Source organism: Carica papaya, chromosome 9, assembly GCF_054855325.1.
Source record: "Carica papaya isolate Zhongbai chromosome 9, ASM5485532v1, whole genome shotgun sequence".
In the NCBI taxonomy this organism is placed as follows: Eukaryota; Viridiplantae; Streptophyta; class Magnoliopsida; order Brassicales; family Caricaceae; genus Carica; species Carica papaya.
Window position 1 is genome coordinate 14,098,887 of NC_142317.1, and position 13,258 is coordinate 14,112,144.

Here is a 13,258-nt window from a genome sequence, read left to right on the forward strand (position 1 = left end):
ATTAGTGTATTAGTGCTGATATGATCAAACCCATACCATTCTTATGGGATCTAGCGCATTAGTGCTGATATGATCGAACCCATGCCACTCTGCACAGCAAATGCATGTGCCTCTTCTCCTTCCCTCACTCCTCCCGCCATTTGTTTTATTGTGCACGCACACCGCACTTCTGCTTTTAGTTCTAATATAGAGCGAAATACCCCCGGTGCCTCGACTCATGCCCAGATGAACGAACTGCCCGCCACACCTCTATTTTCGTTGTTCTACTATGTAAGATACTCGTAATGACACTCTTATCTCATGATGAATTATAAATGAATGCACAAAAATATTATACAAAATACCCCGACACCGCGACTCACATTGATAAACTGTGGCTTCTGTCGTGTGTAACGTTTAATGCTCCATCCGTAAAAAGACTGGTGCAAAATATGGACTTTTCAGGAGGTCACCCATCCTAGTACTACTCTCACCCAAGCATGCTTAACTGCAGGGTTTTGATGGGATCTGGTGCATTAGTGCTAGTATGATCGCACCTATTCTATTTTGCGCTACAACTACTCCTTTTTTCGTCCCCCCTCCTGTCATTTGTTTCGCTAGGCACGCACACCTCACCTCTACTTCTAGTTCTAATATAGAGCGCAATGCTCCGGTGCCTCGACTCAGGCCAAGATGAACGAACTGCCCGCTGCAAGTTTGTTTTTGTTCTTCTACTATTTAAGATGCTCATAATGACACTCTTATCACGTGGGGAATTGTAAATGAATGCATAAAAAATATTAAGAAAAATGTCCCGTTGCCACGACTCACGCCGGCAAATGAACCTACGGACTATGGCTTCAATCGCGCGTAACTTTAGCGCCCTGTCTGAAAAAATACGGGTGCAATGCAAAGACTTCCCACGAGATCACCCATCCTAGTACTATTCTCACCCAAACACGTTTAACTACGAAGTTTTGATGGGATTCATTGCATTAGTGCTAGTATTATCGCACCAATCCCATTTTGCGCTGGAAATACATATTCCCCTTTTCCTTTCCTCCCCCTTCTAGCCATTTATTTCGCGGTGCGCGCAAACCGCATCTCTGCTTCTAGTTCTACTATAGAGTGAAATGCCCTGGTGTCTCAATTGATACCGAAATGAACATACCGCCTGTCGCACCTTTATTTTTGTTGTTCTACTATACAAAATAATCGTAATTACACTCTTATTATGTTGTGTAATATGAATGAATGTGAGAAAAATATTAAGAAAAATGCCCCAGCACCGCGACTTACGTCAGCAAATAAGCCGGCAGACTGTGGCTCCATACACGCGTTACATTTAACATCCCATCTGCAAAATGACAAGTACAACACAAGAACTTCCCATGAGGTCACCCATCTTAGTACTATTCTCACCCAAGCACACTTGACTGTAGAGTTCTGATGGAATTCAGTGCATCAGTGCTAGTGTAATCACACCAATATATTTTGCATTGCAAATATATATACCCTTTCTCCTTCCCTCCCCCGTCCTGTTATTTGTTTCTTTGTGCGTGCACATCGCACCTCTACTTCTAATTCTAATATCAAGCGAAATACCCTGGTGCCTTAACTCATCCCATATGAATGACATCGCCCGCCGCACCTCTATTTTTGTTATTCTACTATGTAAGATACTCGTAGTGACACTCTTATCTCGTGATGGACTATAAATGAATGCACAAAAAATATTAAACACAATGCCCCTGCGCCGCTAGTCACGCAAATGAATGAACCGACAGACTGTGTCTTCGATCGAGCGTAAAATTTAACTGCGTATGCAAAAAGATGGGTACATCATGAGGACTTCCTAGAAGGTCACCCATCTTAATACTACTCTCGCCCAAGCACGCTTAACTATAGAGTTTTGATAGGATCCAGTACATTAGTGCTGATATGATCACACCGGTCCCATTCCGCACTGTAAATTCATGTGCCTCTTCTCCTTCCCTCCCCCCACCAATCATTTGTTTGACTGTGCACGCACACCTCATCTCTGCTTCTAGTTCTAATATCAAGCGAAATGCCTGGCGTCTTGACTCACGCTCAGATGAATGGACTGCCTGCCGTACCTCTATTTTTGTTAATCTACTAATTAAAATGCTCGTAATGACACATTTATCATGTGGTGAATTATAAATGAATGCACAAAAAATATTAAGCAAAAAGCCCTGGCGCCGCGACTCACCTAAGCACGCTTAACTGCAGAGTTCTAATGGGATCCAGTACATCAGTGCTAGTATGATCACACCCATACATTTTGCGCTGCAAACATATATATCCCTTCTCCTTCCCTCCCCCATCCTATTATTTATTTCGTTGTGGACGCATATTGCACCTCTGCTTATAGTTCTAATATCAAGCGAAATACCTTGGTGCCTTAACTCATACCATATGAACGACATCGCCCGCTGCACCTCTATTTTTGTTGCTTTACTATGTAAGATACTCGTAATGACACTCTTATCTCATGATGGACTATAAATGAATGCACAAAAAATATTAAACAAAATGCTCCAGTGCCGCGAGTGACGCAAATAAATGAACCGGTGGATCGTGTCTCTGGTCGAGCGTAACATTTAACGCCCCATCCGTAAAAAGATGGGTACAACACGAGGACTTCCTAGGAGGTCACCTATCTTAGTACTACTCTCGCCCAAGCACGTTTAACTATAGAGTTTTGATAGGATTCAGTGCATTAGTGCTGGTATGATCACACCCGTCCCATTCCGTACTATAAATTCATGTGCTTCTTCTCCTTCTCTTCCCCTACTAATCATTTGTTTCACTGTGCGCGCACACCTCATTTCTGTTTCTAGTTCTAATATCAAGCGAAATGTCCTGGCGCCTTGACTCACGCTCAGATGAATGGATCGCCTATCGCACCTCGATTTTATTTAATCTACTAATTAAAATGCTCATAATGACACACTTATCACGTGGTAGATTATAAATGAATGCACAAAAAATATTAAGAAAAAAGCCCTGGCGTCGCGACTCACCCAAGCATGCTTAACTGCAGAGTTCTGATGGGATCTAGTGCATCAATGCTAGTATCATCAATCCCATACATTTTGCGCTACAAATATATAAACCCCTTCTCCTTCCCTCCCACGTCATATTATTTGTTTCGTTGTGCGCACACACCGCACCTATACTTCTAATTCTAAAATCAAGCGAAATACCTTGGCGCCTTAACTCATCCCATATGAACGACATCGTCCGCCATACCTCTATTTTTGTTGCTCTATTATGTAAGATACTCGTAATGACACTCTTATCTCATGATGGACTATAAATGAATGCACAAAAAATATTAAACAAAATGCCCCAGCGCTGCGAGTCACGCAAATGAATAAACCGGCAGACCGTGTCTCCGATCGAGTGTAACATTTAACGCCCCATCCGTAAAAAGATGGGTACAACACGAGGACTTCCTAGGAGGTCACCCATCTTAGTACTACTCTCGCCCAAGCACGTTTAACTACAGAGTTATGATAAGATCCGGTGCATTAGTGTTGGTATGATCACACTTATCCCATTCCGCACTGTAAATTCATGTGCCTCTTCTCCTTCCCTCCCCCCACTAATCATTTGTTTCACTATGCGTGCACACCTCATTTCTGCTTCTAGTTCTAATATCAAGTGAAATGTCCTGGCGCCTTGACTCACGCTCAGATGAACGGACCACTTGCCGCACCTCTATTTTTGTTAATCTAATAATTAAGATGCTCGTAATGAAACATTTATCACGTGGTGGATTATAAATGAATGCACAAAAAATATTAAGCAAAAAGCTCTGGCGCCGCGACTCACCCAAACCCGTTTAACTGCAGAGTTCTGATGGGATCCAATGCATCAGTGCTAGTATGATCACACCCAAATATTTTTTGCTGCAAATATATATACCTCTTCTCCTTCCCTCCCCCATCCTATTATTTGTTTCGTTGTGCGCGCACACCGCATCTCTGCCTCTAGTTCTAATATCAAACGAAATACCTTGGCACCTTAACTCATCCCATATGAACGACATCGCCCGCCGCACCTCTATTTTTGTTGCTCTACTATGTAAGATACTCGTAATGACACTCTTATCTCATGATGGACTATAAATGAATGCACAAAAAATATTAAACAAAATGCTCCAGTGCCGCGAGTCACACAAATGAATGAACTGGCAGTCCGTGTCTCCGGTCGAGCATAACATTTAACACCTAGTCCGTAAAAAGATGAGTACAACACGAGGACTTCCTAGGAGGTCACCCATCTTAGTACTACTCTCGCCCAAGCATGTTTAACTACAGAGTTCTGATAGATCTGGTGCATTAGTGCTGGTATGATCACACCCGTCCCATTCTGCACTGTTAATTCATGTGCCACTTCTCCTTCCCTCCCCCCACCAATCATTTGTTTCATTGTGTGCGCATACCTCATTTCTGCTTCTACTTCTAATATCAAGCGAAATGTCCTGGCGCCTTGACTCACGCCCAGATGAACGGACCACCTGCCGCACCTCTATTTTTGTTATTCTGCTAATTAAGATGCTCGTAATTACACACCTATCACGTGGTGGATTATAAATGAATGCACAAAAAATATTAAGCAAAAAGCCCTTGCGCTGCGATTCACCCAAGCATGCTTAACTGTAGAGTTCTTATGGGATCCAGTGCATCAGTGCTAATATGATCACACCCATACATTTTGTGCTGCAAATATATATACCCCTTCTCCTTTCCTCCCCCGTCCTATTATTTATTTCGTTGTGCGCACACACCAAACCTTTGCTTCTAGTTCTAATATCAAGCGAAATACCTTGGCACCTTAACTCATCCCATATGAACGACATTGCCTACCGCACCTCTGTTTTTGTTGGTATACTATGCAAGATACTCGTAATGACACTCTTATCTCGTGATGGATTATAAATGAATGCACAAAAAATATTAAACAAAATGTCTCTGTGCTGCGAGTCACGCAAATAGATGTACCGGCGGACCATATCTCCGGTCGAGCGTAACATTTAACGCCCCCGTCCACAAAAAAATGGGTACAACACGAGGACTTCCTAGGAGGTCACCCATCTTAGTACTACTCTCACCCAAGCATGTTTAACTACAGAGTTATGATAAGATCCGGTGCATTAGTGCTGCTATGATCACACCTGTCCCATTCCACGCTGTGAATTCATGTGCCTCTTCTCCTTCCCTCCCCCCACCAATCATTTGTTTCACTATACGCTCACATCTCATTTGTGCTTCTAGTTCTAATATCAAGTGAAATGTCCTGGCGCCTTGACTCACGCCTAGATGAATGGACCGCCTGTCGCACCTCTATTTTTTTTTATTCTTCTAATTAAGATGCTCATAATGACACACTTATCATGTGGTGGATTATAAATGAATGCACGAAAAATATTAAGCAAAAAGCCCTTGCGCCGCGACTCACACAAGAACGCTTAACTGTAGAGTTCTGATGGGATCCAGTGCATCAGTGCTACTATTATCACACCCATACATTTTGCACTGCAAATATATATACCCCTTCTCCTTCCCTCCCCCGTCCTATTATTTATTTCGTTGTGCGCGCACACCGAACCTTTGATTCTAGTTCTAATATCAAGCGAAATACCTTGGCACCTTAACTCATCCCATATGAATGACATCGCCCACCGCACCTCTATTTTTGTTGGTACACTATGTAAGATACTCGTAATGACACTCTTATCTCGTGATGGATTATAAATGAATGCACAAAAAATATTAAACAAAATTTCCCTGTGCCGCGAGTCACGCAAATGGATGTACCGGCGGACCATATCTCCGGTCGAGCGTAACATTTAACGCCCCCGTCCGCAAAAAGATGGGTACAACACGAGAACTTCCTAGGAGGTCACCCATCTTAGTACTACTCTCACCCAAGCATGTTTAACTACAAGGTTCTAATAGGATCCGATGCATTAGTGCTGGTATGATCACACCCGTCCATTCCGCGCTGTGAATTCATGTGCCTCTTCTCCTTCCCTCCCCCCACCAATCATTTGTTTCATTATACGCGCACATCTCATTTGTACTTCTAGTTCTAATATCGAGCGAAATGTCTTGCCGCCTTGAGTCATGCTCAGATGAACGGACCACCTGCCGCACCTCTATTTTTGTTATTCTACTAATTAGGATGCTTGTAATGACACATTTATTACGTGGTGGATTATAAATGAATGCATAAAAAAATATTAAGCAAAAAGCCCTGGCACCGCGACTCACGCAAGCAAATGAATTTGCTGACCATGGCTTTGGTCGGGCGTAACGTTTAATGCCCCATTTATAAAAAGATGGGTGCAACATGAGGAGTTTTTAGGAGGTCACCCATTTAAATACTACTCTCGCCCAAGCACGCTTAACTATGGAATTCTGATGGGATCTGATGCATTAGTGTTAGTATGATCGCACCTTTCCCATTTTGTGCTTAAATGCATCTACCCCTACTCATTCCCTCCCCCCTCCCATCATTTATTTCGATGTGAGCGCACACCATACCTCTACTTTTAGTTCTAATATTAAGTGAAAATCCTCAGAGCCTCAACTCGCACCTAGATGAACAGATCGCCCGCGACACCTCTGTTTTCGTTGTTCTACTATCTAAGATGCTTGTAATAACACTTTTATCACGTGGTGGACTATAAGTGAATGCATAAAAAAGATAGAGCAAAATGCCTCAACGCCGCGACTCAAGCTGCTGAACGAGACGACGGACTGTGGCTCTGGTTCCATGTAACATTTAACGCCTCATCCAAAAAAGATGGGTGCAACACGAGAACTTTCTAAGAGGTCACCTATCCTAGTACTACTATGGCCCAAACATGCTTAATTACAGAGTTCTGATGGGATCCGGTGCATTAATGCTAGTATGATCGCACCTGTTCCATTCCGCGTTGTATATACATATACCCCTTCTACTTCCCTTCCCCCTCCAATCATTTATTTCGCTGTGCGCGCATATCGCACCTCTGCTTCTAGTTCTAATATCAAGTGAAATGCCCCGGCACCTCAACTCTTGTCCACATGAAAAGACCGCCTACTGTACTCTTATCATGTGGTGGACTATAAATGAATACACAAAAAAGATAAAACAAAATATATCCCGTGGTGGATTATAAATGAATGCCTGAAAAATATTAACAAATATATCCCGGCGTTGCGACTCACGTTGCCCAAGCACGCTTGATTGCACCTCTTCTATTTTGCGCTGCAAATACATATACCCCTTCTCTTTCCCTCCCCCCTCCCGTCATTTGTTTTGCTGTGCATCCACACCGTATATCTGCTTCTAGTTCTAGTATATAGCGAAATGCCCCAGCACCTCGACTAATGCCCAGATGAACGTACCACCTGCCACACCTCTATTCTCGTTGTTCTACTATGTAAGATACTTGTAATAACCATCTTATCTTGTGATGGAATATAAAAGAATACACGAAAAATATTAAGCAAAATGCCCTAGCACCGTGACTAATGCCCAGATGAACGTACCGCCCGCCACACCTCTATTCTCGTTGTTCTACTATGTAAGATACTTGTAATAACCATCTTATCTTGTGATGGAATATAAATGAATACACGAAAAATATTAAGCAAAATGCCCTAACGCCATGACTCACGCAGGCGAATGAACTGACGGACCGTATCTCCAGTCATGCATAATGTTTAATACCCCATTCACAAAAAGATGGGTGCAACAAGATGATTTCCTAGAAGGTTACCCATCCTAGTACTACTCTCGCCCAAGCATGCTTAACTACTGAGTTCGATGAGATCCGATGCATTAGTGTTATTATCATCGCACCCCTTCCATTCCGCATTGCAAATACATATACCACTTCTCCTTCCCTCCCCCTCCCGTTATTTGTTTCGTTGTGCATGCACATCACACCTCTATTTCTAGTTCTAATATCAAGCGAAATGCTTAGGTGTCTTGACTCATGCCCAGATGAACGGATCACCCTCTACAACTCTATTTTTGTTGTTCTACTATATAAGATACTCGTAATAACAGACTTATCTCGTAATGAACTATAAATGAATGCACTAAAAATATTAAGTAAAATGCCCCAACGCTGCGACTCACACTGGTATACTATGGGTCTGGTCATGCATAACGTTTCATATCTCATCCCCAAAAGGATGGGTGGAACACGAGGACTTCCGAGGAGGTCATCCGTCATAGTACTACTTTTACCCAAACACGCTTAACTGCGGAGTTCGATAGGATCCAGTGCATTAGTGTTGGTATGATCGCAACCCTTTTATTCTGTGCTGCAAATATATATACCCCTTCTCCTTCCCTTTCCCCTCCCATCATTTGTTTGCTGTGCGCACACACTGTACCTCAACTAACGCCCAGATGAATGGACTGCCCGCAGTACCTCGTTTTTCTTTATTCTACTATGTAAGATGATCGTAATGACACTCTTATCACGTGGCACACTGTAAATGAATGTACAAAAAATATTAAGCAAAATATTTCAGCGCCGCGACTCACGCCAGTGGACTGTGGCTCTGATCGCTAGTAACGTTTAACACCCGTTCTGCAAAAAGACGGGCGCAACATGAGGACTTCCCAGAAGGTCACCCATCCTAGTACTACTATCGCTAAAGCACGCTTAACTACAGAGTTCAATGGGATTCAGTGCATTATTACTAGTATGATCGTACCTCTTCCATTCCGCGCTGCAAATACATATACCCTTCTCCTTCCCTCTCCCTCCCGTTATTTATTTCGCTGTGCGCGCACACCACACCTCTGTTTCTAGTTCTAATATCAAGTGAAATGCCCTGGTGCCTCGACTCATGCCTAGATGAACGGACCACCTGCCGCATCTCGTTTTTCATTATTCTACTATGTAAAATGCTCATAATGACACTCATATCACGTGGTACATTATAAATAAATGAACAAAAAATATTAATCAAAATATCTAGACCCCGCGACTCACGCTAGCACACTGTGACTCCGATCACGCATAACATTTAACACCCCGTTTGCAAACAAACGAGTGCAACACGAGGACTTCCCAAGAGGTCACCCATCCTTGTACTAATCTAGGCCAATCACGCTTGACTACAGAGTTCTAATGGGATATTGTGCATTAGTGAAAATATGATCGCAACTGTCTCATTCCCAACTACAAATACATATACCCCTCTTTCCCTCCCTTCTCTTGTCATTTGTTTCGCTCTTCGAGCATACTGCACCACTACTTTTAGTTCTAATATAGAGCGAAATGTCCCATCGCCTCGACTCACGACCAAAAAAACGAATTGCCTACCACACCTCTTTTTTCGTTGTTCTACTATGTATGATGCTCATAACGAGACTCTTATCAAATCATGGATTCTAAATAAATGCACGTAAAATATTAAGCAAAATGTTCTAGCACCGCTACTCATGCTGGCAGACTGTGGCTCTGATCACGCATAATGTTTAATGCCCCATTCGCAAAAAGATAAGTGCAACACGAGGACTTCCCAAGAGGTCACTCATCATAGTACTGCTCTCGCCCAAGCACACATAAATACGGAGTTTGATGGGATCTGGTGAATTAGTGCTGGTATGATCGCACCCCTTCCATTTTGCGCTGCAAATACATATACCCCTTCTCCTTCCCTTTCCCCACCTGTCATTTTTTTCATTGTGCACGCACACCACACCTCTGTTTGTAGTTCTAATGTCAAGCGAAATGTCCTAACACCTCAACTCTCACCCAGATGAAAGGACCGCCTGTAGTAACTCATTTTTGTTTATTCTACTATATAAGATGATCGTAATGATAATCTTTTCACATGGTAAACTGTGAATGAATGCATGAAAAATATTAAGTAAAATTTTCTGGCGACATGATTCATGCCGGTGGACTGTGGCTCCGATCGTGCATATCATTTAATCCCCCCACCCATCATTTGTTTCGTTGTGGGTGCACATCACACCACTCCTAGTTCTGATACCAAGTAAAATGCCCCGGTGCCTCGACTCATGCCCAGATGAACAGACTACCAGCCGCACCTCTATTTTTGTTGTCTACTATGTAAAATACTCGTAATGACACTCTTATCACGTGGTGGGTTATAAATAAATACACAAAAAATACTAAGCAAAATACCCCAGTACTGCGACTCACATTTGCGACTGAACCGGCGGACCGAGGCTCCGGTCGTGCGTAATGTTTAACACCCCATCCATAAAAAGAAGGGTGCAACATGAAGACTTCTGAGGAGGTCACCTATCCTAGTACTACTTTGACCCAAGAATGCTTAACTGCAGAGTTTTGATGGGATTCAGTGCATTAGTGCTGATTTGATCGAACCTGTCCCATTTCGCACTGCATATACATATACCCTTCTCATTTCCTCCCCCTTCCCATCATTTATTTCGTTGTGCGTGCACACTGCACCACTACGTCTAGTTCTAATATAAAAAAAAATATCGCAGCGCCTCGACTCATGTCCAGATTAACGAACTGCTTGTCGCACCTCTATTTTTGTTGTTCTACTATGTAATATGCACATAATGACACTCTTATCACATGATGGACTATAAATGAATGCACGAAAAGATAAAACAAAATGCCCCAGCCATGCGACTGACATTTGAGAATGGACTAACGGACCGTGGCTCCGATTGCGCATAACGTTTAACGCCCCATCCTAGTACTACTCTTACCCAAACATGTTTAATAGTGAAGTTCTGATGGGATCTGGTGGATTAATGCTGGTATGATCACACTCATCCCATTTTGCGCTGCATATACATATACCCCTTCTCTTTCCCTTCCCCCTCCCATCATTTGTTTTAATGTGCATGCAAACCGCACCTCTACTTCTAATTCTAATATCAAGCGAAATACCCTAGCGCCTCAACTTACGCCCAAATAAACGGATCGCATGCACCTCTTTTTTTGTTGTTCCACTATATAAGATGCTCGTAATGATACTCTTATTATGTGGTGGACTATAAATGAATGCACGAAAAAGATAAAACAAAAGGCCCTGGCGCCGTGATTCATCTTTGCGAATGAACCGACGGACCGTGTCTTCGGTTGTGTGTAACGTTCAATGCCCCATCCGCAAAAAGACGGGTACAACACAAGGACTTCCCAAGAGGTCACCCATCCTAGTACTACTCTCGCCTAAGGATGCTTAACAACCAGAGTTCGATGGAGTCTGGTGCATTAGTGCTGGTATGATCGCACCCCTTCAATTTCGCGCTGCAAATACATATACCCCTTTTCTTTCCCTCCTCTCTCCCATCATTTTTTTCATTGTACGCACACACCGCACATCTATTTCTGGTTCTAATATCAAGTGAAATACTCCGGTACCTCAACTCACGCCCAGATTAAAGGACCGCCCGCCGCACCTCATTTTTCGTTGTTCTACTATGTAAGATGCTCGTGATGACAGTCTTATTATGTGATGTACTATAAATGAAGGCACCAAAAATATTAAGCAAAATGCCCCAGCATCGCAACTCACTCTAGCAAATGAACAGACAGATTGTGGCTCTGGTCGCTTGTAACGTTTAACTCACCATCTGCAAAAAGATGGGTGCAACACGCGGACTTCCTAGGAGGTCACTCATCCTAGTATTAATCTCATCCAAACACACTTAACTGCGGAGTTATGATGGGATACGGTGTGTTAGTGCTGGTATGATCTCACCCGTCCCATTTCACGCTGCAAATACATATACCCTTTCTCATTCCCTCTCTCCTCCCATCATTTGTTTCGCTGTACGCGCACACCACATCGCTGCTTCTAGTTCTAATATTAATGGAAATGCCCCACCCCCTCAACTCACGCCCAGATAAACGGACCACCCACTTCACCTCAATTTTTATTGATCTACTATGTAATATGCTCGTAATAACACTCTTATCAGGTGGTGGGTCATAAATGAATGCGCAAAAAGGATAAAGCAAAATGCCCCAGCGCTGCGACTCACGCTAGCGAATGAACCAGTAGATTGTGGCTCCGGTCACCCGTAATTTTTAAAGCCCCATCCGTAAAAAGATGGGTGCAACACGAGGACTTCCCAAGAGCTCACCCATCCTAGTACTACTCTCACTCAAGCACACATAACTGTGTAGTTTTGATGGGATTCGGTGCGTTGGTGGTGGTATGATCACACCCCTTCTATTTTATGCTGCAAATACATATATTCCTTCACCTTCCCTTCCCTCTCCCGTCATTAGTTTCGTTGTGCACGCACACCGCACCTTTATTTCTAGTTCTAATATAGAGCGAAATACCTCAGCGCTTCGGCTCAAACCCAAACGAATGGGACGCCTGCAGCACCTCTATTTTTATTGTTCGACTATGTAAGATACTTATAATGACGCTCTTATATCGTGATGGATTATAAATGAATGCACGAAAAAGTATTAAGCAAAATGCCCCAGCGGTGTGACTCACGTCAGCGAATGAACCGGCAGACTATGGCTCCGGTCGCCATAACGTTTAACGCCCTATCCTATTACTACTCTCGCCCCCAAGCATGATTAACTATGGAGTTCTGATGGGATCCTGTGCATTAGTGCTATTATGATCGCACCTCTGTTTCTGCTATTATACTATGTAAGATACTTATAATGACACTCTTATTTCGTGATGAACTATAAATGAATGCACGAAAACTATTAACCAAAATGTCCTAGTGCCGCGACTCATGTTGGTGAATGAACCGATGAACCGAGACTCTGCTTATGCGTAACGTTTAACACTCCATCCGCAAAAAGATGGGTACAGCATGAGGACTTCCCAAGAGATCACCCATCTTAGTTCTATTCTTACCTAAGCACGCTTAGCTGCGAGTTCTGATGGGATCCGGTGTATTAGTGCTGGTATGATTGCACCCGTCTCATTCCATGCAGTTATTGCAAGCGCTCCTTCTCCTTCCCTCCCCCTTCCTATAATTTGTTTCATTGTGCCGTACATGTCATCTCTGCTTTTAATTCTAATATCAAGCAAAATGACTCGGCGCCTTAACTCCCGCAAAGATGAATGGACCGCCCGCTACACCTCTGTTTTTGTTATTCTACTATGTAAAATGTTCGTAATGACACTTTTATCACGTAGTGGATTATAAAAGAATGCATGAAAAGGATAAAGCAAAATGCCCCAGCCCTGCGACTCATGTTTGTGAATGAACTGGCAGACCATGGCTTTGGTCGCGTGTAATGTTT

The 13,258-nt window shown here is 43.0% G+C and overlaps 5 pseudogenes; all 5 read right to left on the reverse strand.

Annotated features, from left to right (window-relative positions):
• Positions 1-419: 419 nt before the first annotated feature.
• Positions 420-538, reverse strand: LOC148240067 (5S ribosomal RNA; annotated as a pseudogene).
• A 2,088-nt stretch (positions 539-2,626) lies between these two features.
• LOC148240068 (5S ribosomal RNA) lies at positions 2,627-2,745 on the reverse strand (annotated as a pseudogene).
• Positions 2,746-3,440: 695 nt separating this feature from the next.
• Positions 3,441-3,559, reverse strand: LOC148240069 (5S ribosomal RNA; annotated as a pseudogene).
• A 695-nt stretch (positions 3,560-4,254) lies between these two features.
• Positions 4,255-4,372, reverse strand: LOC148240070 (5S ribosomal RNA; annotated as a pseudogene).
• Positions 4,373-5,884: 1,512 nt separating this feature from the next.
• Positions 5,885-6,003, reverse strand: LOC148240071 (5S ribosomal RNA; annotated as a pseudogene).
• Between the last annotated feature and the right edge of the window lie 7,255 nt (positions 6,004-13,258).